We start from the raw sequence: 10,924 nt of genomic DNA on the forward strand, positions 1-10,924 counted from the left end.
GTCCTATTTACGACTTAATGCAAGCGTTGGCCTGTTGGTCTAGGGGTATGATTCTCGCTTCGGGTGCGAGAGGTCCCGGGTTCAAATCCCGGACAGGCCCGTATTTTATTAAATTGTGTAATTTACGATACTGCAAGACTGTCATTAAGGTTATAAAGTGTACAGTAACTTCACAATTATAGCTTAGCTCATTATTTTGTCCATTAATTCATTCCTGGACAGAACATTGTCCTCTAACGGTAAACACAGCAACCACGTGAGCTCAACTATGCTGCCATCTAGTAGCATTAAAGAAACCCGTATTCGACGGTTCAAAACAGCTGGAGCCGAAGTCATACCTTGCATACCATCCTTAATTTTTTATTTACTTGTGGTGCTGTCATTCTACCTACTACCGACCGCTCCAGACTCTATAGTGATCAGTGTTCCTCGTTTAAGTCGCTCTAAGTCCTCTAAGTTACCATTTTCTACAAAACGCCGTTTTTCTGCGTAGGATGGAGAAAGGCTGAGAGAAAAGGAGCAAGAAGTTGCAACACATTCTCCTATTATTATTATTATTATTATTATACCTATTACTGTTATCATTATACTTACTGTATTATATTTCAGTTACATTTTTACTTAAATGCAGATTTTGCATGAAATATGTTAGTTACCTCATAGCTTTGCCCGGTCACTATGTTTTTGTTCACAATCAGTTTCAATACCCAGTGTTAATGGTGTTTATGATTTCCCTTCGTACCAACTTTCACATAAGCGTGTTTCATTTGTCATCGCTATGAAAACCATGAAAATGAAGCCAAAGAAATTTTTCGGACTGAGCCATGTTGCTACTTTATTAATGTTCTGTATTTCTGAAATATCTATTAGCGGAAGTCGTTAACACTACTGCCGTCTCCACACCGCAAGTTCACGCGTGTGCCATATTTTTATTAGTGACTGCTAAATTAGAAAACATGTGATTCGTCTGGCATCCAGTGGTACGACATTCATACTAAGTTTCGTGAAAATCCGTCATCTGGTTCAAAGGTGAAAGGAGGCAAATAAGGCACGTAGCATGTTTTCGTAAGTCTGTTCAGTTTCCTTAAGAACGGTAAGTAGGCAAAGAATAGCTTAAATACACAGGGTGTTTTATGTTTGTCTGCACACCTAGATTCCAGTAGGAAACATGTTAGTCGGTGTTAATGGTATACTGGTACTGTAAGTAATTCGTGTATCTATGGTCAATTTCGTGGTGATATTGATCTTCATAACCAACAACACACAAAACATTCACAGTCACTACACACACAGCCACAGTAATCCGAGAAGGATCAGCAGCAACACACCACCTTAAAAAACGCAAGAAAACGTAGGATATATAACACAGTAGAACATAACACTTAATATGTACATACCTGCAAAAAAATTTTAGCATAATACAATTATTATATATGGGTATAATACATAACTGACAATGTGCACTGCTGGCAGTCAGCAGGTACCAGTATTTTATGAATTTTTATTGAAAGTTACAATGTGTTCCACACATGACTAAATCGAAGGGACAGTGCAACAATTTTAGTAAGAGTAACTAGGCCTGAGGATGGCCATGTGAGGCCAAAACATGTTTTAGAGGAGTGTACATAAGATAGAAGGCAAGAATAAAAATGCAACACTTCGATGGTGAAAACACTTATCCACCGAAGATTAATAGTAATACAACATAATGCTTAAGTACAATATTAGCAATGAATAAAATTAATTTTAACCCAGTAATGCCCAGCATAGTTCATCTTCACAGTTTAAATTGTTTAGTGATATGATAAGTGCTTCCAGATATCATCAGCATGGCTAAGCATTTTTTCATTAATCCACTTTTGAGAAAAACCATGTAACTAATATAAAGAGAACACTGCATGTTTGGGGCACTGAAATTGTAACTGCTAATGAAGCAATGATTTAAACATTTGCTATGTATTATGCATAGTTATAGATTTATGTATATTACCTAAGCTGTATGGCATATATTGTAAAAGAAATTATGTGCTAAACTATCACTCACTGATATGTTGGGATTTCGGACTTTATCCATTGTCCTGGTTTTTAAGCTAACAAATAAAAACACGACGTTTCTAAGGGACCCAACTGAATAGGTGTTTTCCTTCACCTGAGGACGGAAACAGATCCAGTTTCCGAAACGTCGTGTTTTTATTTGTTATCTTCAAAACCAGGACGATGGATAAAAATCCCAACATATCAGTGTGTTATACACCATTGTCAGAATCCTATAGTAACTAAACTATCACTGTTTGGACTGATATGGTTTGAAGCACTGTGGGTACAGTGTAACAGTGCACCTTGCACAATAAATGAATCATCTCTGTTTAATTCCAGCCAACTGGTATTGCATCTGGAATTCAAATTTGACTTGAAGTGGCCTCATTCCATGATCTTGCATATCTTGGAGTATGCTAAAAAAGAAATGTGTCCAATAGGATACAGTGGGTAAACATTTTCAAGTACTGGATTGGTATGCATCATGAAATATCAAGTAGATCCAAGGACTCACCTAAAACAGTTCTCCAATTGATCTAAGCATAGACAAAAATCATGTTATTTTTTTTTACATAAACCATGATGAACTGATGTTGCATACTTTCCAACAAGCCATGAGAAAAATTAAGTGTCACTCTTACACATATTACGATCCTTAATTTCATTCATTCATTCATTTACATTTATTGATCCATAAATGGCTGGAAGATCAGTGGATATAGAGATAGTCAATGACAACACCACCAGTCACATCAATAACACAAATGCAAATTAATTGTACTTAATCCATCACAATTACACATGTTATCCAAGACAAGTTACAATGAGTAAATCATTAAACAGTTATAAAATATATAATGTAAAAGCATGCATCATACTAATATCAGTCAAGACTGCAATAATCAAACATGGAAATATACCACTAGCCATCCAGCATATGATAGACCAAGATCGTTAATTAATATTGAAGTTAACATATTCTTCGAATGAGTGAAATGAATTTAGAAGTAGAAATCTTTTTAAAGGCGAATCTAAATTTTTTCATGTAATGAGCTAAGTTTTTTTATGCTAGAAGGAAGATTATTAAAAATCTTGTTTCCAAAATAATATGTTCTTTGTGGAATAAAGTTATATTACATATTGGGTAATGGAAATTTTTATTATGTCTTGTATTTATGCCATTTGGCCATCCTTTAACTCTTGGAGGGCAGGAGTTCCATCATCTACTGTGACTCCATCATGTGGTGGTATATTACTCTATGTAATCGTGAATCCAATAATTTCTCTTAATCCGACCACTTCTGACACAAGTTTTGTCATCACAGTCCCACTTCTGACACCAGTTTGTCATGTATCATGGTAACACAATACGAAATTAATGGGTTCCGAATAAGAGAAAGCTGTTTATTGGATAAGTCATTTACAATTACAGTCACTCTGAAATAACATCTTCCAGATGACGTAACCTCCTGGTCTGTTGTGTCTTTGCTCTTTGTCCTTAGCTCTGCTGTGTTCTGTTTGACGTCTGCTCTGTTCTATGTTCTCAATTCTGACCTCTCATGGTCATAACTGAGAGTCGGAAGGCCTAGAAAACACCTTCTTCAAGATTTCCATTTCATGTATTCTATCCACTGGTAGTTAGTATATTTGTTGCTGCAGGAACTTCACTAGTTCTGGTTTTTCACTTGTTGCATGAACCTGTTTGTCACCCTAACAATGATACAGAACCGTGGATACCGAGCCGTTGCCTAACAGTGGACGCTCACTGTGTCTTAGATATTCTGGCTTTTAGGCAGCACGCTACAATATAAATACTATGGGGAGAATTTGCCCAGAAAATTATACCATAAGTCATAACAATGAAAATATGATAAATAAATCATTCTTAGTGTTTCCTGTTAGATATAAGGTTCAGCAGCCCTCATTGAATACCAGGTTGAACCTAATTTAGATGTAAGCCAGTCAACATGTCCTTTCCATGACAACATATTATTGATAATTAATCCAGTAAATTTGGTATTAGTAGATTTAGCAATCTGATTGTTACCATAGTCAATATGCATATCCATTGCATAGCTATTCTTAGTAAAAAATTGTATAAAATATGTTCTACCAAAGTTTAATGTCAATAAATTACCTTTAAACCAATCATTTATGTTTTTAAATATTTGAATAATGTTGTTTTCATAATCTAAGGGCTGGAATTCATGATAACTATGGTGGTGTCATCTGCAAAAAGAACAGGTTTGGATTTACTAATTATAATGTTTGGCAAGTAATTTGTATATAAAAAAACAATAAAGGTCCCATAATTGATCCTTGGCGAACACCATCATTAACTTTTCCCCATCTAGAATGAACATGCCAATTATCAATTACAACTCTGTTACATTTTTTGTGGTAGTATTTTACCAATGCATTGGCCTTACCAACTATTGCATAAAATTCCAGTTTAGACAGTAAGATATCATAATTGATACAGCCAAAAGTTTTCTTCACATCACAGAAAATGCCACCAACTAATATTTTGTTATTCAGCACATTTAGTATTTCATTAATTTATATGAGGCCGTTTTTGTAAATGATTTACTCCTAAAACCATATTGTTCATTTGCTAATATGTTGTTACTCATTATCTGTTGGTGCAGTTTGCATATATAACCTTCTCAACAACTTCTGAAAAGGATGTCAGCAATGATATAGGTCTGTAGTTAGTCATATTAGTTCTAACTCCAGTTTTAAATAATTGTTTTATTTCTGAATATTTCAACTGAGTGATGAAGACACCAGCTGAAAGAGTTCTGTTACAAATATAAGTTAATGGAGCTCTAATGAAAGCAAAATGATTTTTAAACTTTTAACCAAAATTTCGTCATACCCATTAGAAATTATTGGTTTTAAAGACTTAATTATATTTTTAATTTCTTTAGCAGAGGTATGGTTGAATTCAATATTAGGGGAGTTGTGAAAGCTTGAGACAGATAATTAAAATATTTGTCAGTATCAGACTTTATAGTGTGGCCAAGATTTGCATTGGAATTGATTTTGTCAGCTAGAGTTAGAAAATAATTAATTAAATAATCTGTAATCATATGATGATTATCAGTTAACTTCCCATCAATGTTTAAAAACTGTATACCTGCATTATTAATTTTTCTACCTGTGACTGATTTTATAATGCTCCAGGTGGTTTTCAATGTTATTAGAATTAGAAATTAATCTATTATAATTAAGATTTTTAGCTGCTTTAATAACATTGAACAAAATTTTGCAGTATGTTTCATAATAATATTTTAGGTTTGGATCATTGCTATTTTTAAGAGTTAAATAGAGCTTTCTTTTGTGCTGACATGAAATCTTTATACCACCTGTCATCCAAGGAATATATTTTGTTTTAATCTTAACTTATTTTTTTCAGAAAATTAGAATAGAATATTCTTAGATAAGAAAGGAGTTGAATATTGACTCAACATCCTGCTCAACAAAAATATTGTCCCAAGTTTCATAACTTAATTGAACTGAAAACTCATTCCTAGAGGACTTACTAATTTCCTTACTATTTGGGTGCAACTGTTACGTGTTTGTAAGTTAATATATTATTTATGTATGTAATCTGGCCATCATGATCAGACAGACCATTAACAAGCGGATTTGTGGTATAATTTCCACTTCTGTTGATATCAATAAAATTATTATTAATTGCCGATATTGAATTATTTTGATTTCTAGTAGGAAATGTACTAGAGAGATTAAAAGAAGATAAAAAGGTGTCTAATTGTTTTTCCTATTATTGTCAACAAGATAATTTATGTTTATATCGCCACAGATAAGAAATACTAAATTAGAATTGTACAGAGATTTTAAAATGGCATCTAAGCCATTTAGGAAATATACACAGTTACCAGACGGAGCTTTATAAGTGGACAGAATATAGATACTGCCAAATGGAAATTGAAGTCTAACTGCAATTCTCTTCCATCTTTAAAAGATTCCATAGAGTGAACTTGCCAGAGTTAGCGCCAAATGCTAGTGGTACTCATTATTATTCTATCTGACAGAGAAGTTCTCTGTGTATATCAAACTAGCCATCATGTTCCACATACTTGTTTTTTTGCAGTGCCTTTGAAGGTGGGAGAGGACAGCTCCTAATCAGTTCTTGATCCTAAAACTCTGAGTGAAACAAAAGATTTCAGCTGTTTAAGATACCAAATGACTTTGAAGATTAGCAAGGATTTTAGCATATTAATATATAATTGTATCTTCAGTCCCATATTTCATATGCAGTATAAGAGTCGCTACCATCAAATCATGAACATTCCAGCTGTTGCCTTTTATATTTTATGTTTAAAAGAAGATGTGTCAAAACTACATGTCTAGTACCTCCAGGAGTGGTTTATGTGGACCTTAGAGTCCTCTTCCTATAGGCAAAGACATAACATTGACTTCTAAGATGTAAGCACCCATAGGATTGATTCTGTTACTCTTGATGCTATGATAATGAGATTGATGGTCTGCAAAGGATATCTTACAAATCAACACAGATTCTGAAACATGGGAGAGGGGGAGCCAGGTGTGCTTCATATTTCCAGAGTTTAACTGGAAAAAGGAATAGTTTTAATCTTCTGTGGGCATAAAAATCCACACAAATCTTACTGGGGATCAAACTAAGAACCCTTAACTGACAGTCCAGGATCTTAATCTGAGACCACTAGCTCTCCTAGATATGCCAGAGTGAATCAAAGAAGTGACAGGATCATGTATCTGCAAACATTTTTTATTGTCATGTTGATTAATTATTTTCTGTTAAGAAACCCAGAGAAATGACAGGATACATTGTCATGCATCTGCAGATGTTTTATGTACCAGTTATGTATTGTCATATTTGAAACTTATATTTAAATTTAGAAAATATTTGCAAAAATATTTAGCCAAGACATGTTTTGTACATTTTCTGTACCCTCTTTTTTTTTTCAGTCTGCCATTGTCTTTTGGTTAAAGAAACAGAATTAATTGTAGATATGGTTTATTTCATGATGCTATCAATATGTAAGACTATATGGTATCAAATGGCAGTACTGATGAATTCAAAAGGTTTTGAAGTGACTGATCTAATCAAGGTAATAGTATACTGATGCTTGGAGGGACAAGAAAACCACAGAAATCCTCAACAGGGATAGGTTGTGTCCTGGCTCAGATCTGAATTGTCTCCCAAATAAAATTCTAAAACATTATTGCAACACAAACCCATTCAGATATAAATATAGGAAAGGCAGAATTTGCAGCATTACTTGCTCTGGTATGTTATTTCCTTTCTGACTTGCCTAATTGTAAAATGTACCAAGTAAGTAATGTGAAGAATTCTGAAACCACACAATAGGATATAAATCAGAAGCATTACATGCAGAAACTTGGACTGAAGAAAGCATTGTGTTCCCTTATCTTAAAATAAACAATGGAAAGTTCTCTTGAAACCCACAACTGTGCCTACAGTGGAAGTTCATGCTTTAATGATTCTTGATACATTACTGGGACTGAAAATGACCCCAAGTGTCATGTAAGAACACAGAATTTTGGAGCATACAGGATATATAACCTCTTCAGCATACTTTACTTCAGGTATGTTACAACCTGAAATGACTTATGCTAATTTTATGTAAAAACAACATTTTTCCATGGTATGTAAATGTCATAATCGTCAGCTGTGTAAAGGGCAATTTGAAACATGCAGACTTAACAGTGTATGACAGACAGGTCTCATGAGTCACTTAGTCTGTTAAGAAAATAGGTAATCCAATATTATTTGCTGACAATACAAGTATTATCATATCAAACACAAATCCTGAAGAATTTAAAAATAATATCAAATTAGTTCTGAACGAAACAATTATGTGGTTTAATAGTAACTTTCCATCATTAAATTGTGATAAATCACACCCTATATAATTCTTTCTAAAAAAGCACAGGGAAATAGAATTGCAAATACGAGTAATATCTAATAATTCAATTCTTACAGATATCAACTGTACTAAATTCTTGGGAATAAATGTTGATAGTACCTTAACTTGGAAGAACCATATTACAGATTTATCATTAAGGTTAAATAAGGCTTGTTACGCAATAAGGGCAATAAAGCCGTTTATGTCACTTGAATCAATGAGGATGATCTATTATTCCTACGTACATTCTTTATTGTTGTATGATATCTTTTGGGGTTATGCCCCTCATAATGAGTGTATCTTCAAAATTCAAAAAAGAATAATAAGAGTTATATCTGGTTCGGGTAGACTGGATTCATGCCGCGGATTGTTTAAAAAATTACAAATATTGCCGCTTCAGTCTCAGTACATTTTCTCCTTCTTTTTGTTGTTAAGAACAAAAATTATTTTATAGCTAATACTGATATTCATATCAACACACGTTATAATCACAATTTATATTTACCTTCTACAAATCTATCAATAGTTCAAAAAGGAGTGCTTTTTTCGGGTAGCAAGATTCATAACCACTTACCCTCAAACATTAAATTGCTATCCAAAGATATTAAAGAATTCAAAGTTTTATTAAAAAACTATCTCAATGAAAACTTTGTCTTGATTGTCTCTCTCCTACAGATAATATAATTACACAGCTTATGTATCTAATACAACCATATCAAGTGTTTGTATTATTGTATAGGACTGCACTAATTTATAGTGGTTCTTAGTGTTTTCATTTGTCCTTGTATGGACTAGGAATGTATATTTTATGTTTATACATGACAGATTCTATATCCAATAGGTTGGTTTGACCTTATATGGATTGACAGAATGCAATAAATAAAGTTAAAAAAATTAACGCAGTGATGATACAAGGTGGTTCAAATATGACCGGGACTGATTTTTTTTTAACCCAAATTGCCAAACACTTACTTGCACATGTCAGTCTTCAACATACTCCCCTCTGGAGTCAACACATTTTTTTCCAGTGTTCTGGAAGCATCCTGATGCCCTTTTCAAAAAAGTTTTGTGGTTGGCGGCGTATCCACTCCTGAACATTCTGGATGACGGCAGCGTTGTCCACAAACCGCATGCCTTGCAAGTCTGATTTGAGCCTTCCGAACAGGTAGAAATCACTTGGGGCCAAATTGGGACTGTACAGCAGATATGTCAGAAGGTTCCATTTCAGTTTCTGGAGGGTTTCCATTGTTGTTTTGGCCGTATGGGGGCATGCATTGTCTTGAAGGAAGGCTACCNGCGTGGTACCCACCGTGCATTCACCTGGCAATAGTGCAGGTGGTATTTCATGATGTCTTCTACACTACCAACACTGATGGACAGCATTGCTCCAAGTTCCTTGATAGTGATGCGCCTATTCTCACGAATAAGTGTGTCTGCACAATCAATTTTGGCTTGGATGTTCGTGGCCGACGATCATGCGGTTCATTTTCCACGCGCTCTCTGCCCTCTCTGAAGCACTTACACCACTCAAACACACGGGTCCGTGAGAGACACTCTTCCCCATACTGTTGTTGAAATCTGTGGTGAATTTCAACGGACGCGATGTTTTGTCCGAGGAATTTGATCACAATCCGTTGTTCAACGCTCCACGGTACCTTTTGTTCACTCATCACTCTAGCAACTTCCAGACAGGACTGAACAGGTTCTACCCCTAACAGGAGGGAGGGTGGAGGTCGTGGCTTCACTCTCTCAAGGTCGCACAGCTGCTGCGCAGTGCGGCTTGTTTACAAAAAAAATCAGTCCTGGTCATATTTGAACCACCTAGCAGAAGTAAACACAGTACATGTTCATGTAGGGCAAAATCACAAAAGATAGCAAATAAATCCTTAAAAAATGTGGCACAGTTCAGATGCTTCAGAACAACAGTAACAAATCAAAATTACATTCACAAAGATATTGACAGCAGTTTTAAATTTGCGAATGCTTGCTACCACTCAGTTAAGAGCCTTTTATCTTCCTGCCTGACAAAAAAAATATAAAGACGAAAATACACAAAACTATAACTTGTTATTTTGTGTGGGTGTGAGTCTTGTCTCTCTTGGTGAGGGGAAAACTTAGACCATGGGCATCTAAGAAAAGGGGGAAAAAGATAATATCTGGAAGCAAGAGTAAGAAAGTAACAGGAGACTAGAACAGTTTGCATAGTGAGGAGCTTCATAATTTGTACTGTTCACCAAATGTTATTAGGATGATAAAAACAAAGGATGTGATGGTGGAGGTATGTAGCACACATTGGAGAAATGCATACAGTTTTTGTCAGAAAACCTGAAAGGAAGAGATCACTCGGAAGACCTAGGCACAGCTGGGAAGATGACTTTAAAGGATATCCACCAGTGATGTGCTCTTCAATACTCAATCTACATGATCTATAAAAGGCAGGGAATCATGACTAGTTAATTACTAGTTTCTTAAGGACGACTCTGCTCCATGTTACTTAGTTTGTGATGATAAACTTCTAACTGTTATTGAACAACTTTCTAGCATAGTCAAAGCTAATGTTTTTTCCTGTTACAAAGGATTTTGGTTGGGTGCATTAACATCAATGTCCCATTCTAGAAAGCAGATCAAAATATCAGTACAGCAATACCTTGAATAGTCCGGCTTTGATCAGTCTGGATTCACTATAGTCCAGTTTGAAAATTTCAAAACAAACTAAATTTTAATTGAGCAAAATAAAAATAAATTTTAAAAAACTAGTACAAAAAATTATTTTTAATACATAAGTGATCGGGGTTTTCCCTTTATACAGTCAAGCCTCTTTTTGTGCGGTTTATTTTTATGTGGTTTTAAAGTTATGCGATACGATACATATTTAAATTTTTTCTGGGGTTCCCTGTTGTATGTACGTACCTATGCTCGGGTTGTTCATTCTTGAGCTCTGACAGCTATCG

The 10,924-nt window shown here is 34.7% G+C and overlaps 1 long non-coding RNA gene and 1 other non-coding gene across 2 annotated transcripts; both read left to right on the forward strand.

The window, feature by feature from the left end:
- The first annotated feature begins 28 nt into the window (after positions 1-28).
- Trnap-cgg lies at positions 29-100 on the forward strand. Its single transcript has one exon. It is a non-coding gene; the product is annotated as a tRNA-Pro (tRNA).
- Positions 101-884: 784 nt separating this feature from the next.
- On the forward strand, positions 885-4,188 carry LOC111870485. Its single transcript, XR_002843859.2, has 2 exons — positions 885-1,093; positions 2,377-4,188. It is a non-coding gene; the product is annotated as an uncharacterized LOC111870485 (long non-coding RNA).
- Positions 4,189-10,924: the final 6,736 nt, after the last annotated feature.

Source organism: Cryptotermes secundus, unplaced genomic scaffold (genome assembly GCF_002891405.2).
Source record: "Cryptotermes secundus unplaced genomic scaffold, Csec_1.0 scaffold2931, whole genome shotgun sequence".
NCBI classification, from domain to species: Eukaryota; Metazoa; Arthropoda; class Insecta; order Blattodea; family Kalotermitidae; genus Cryptotermes; species Cryptotermes secundus.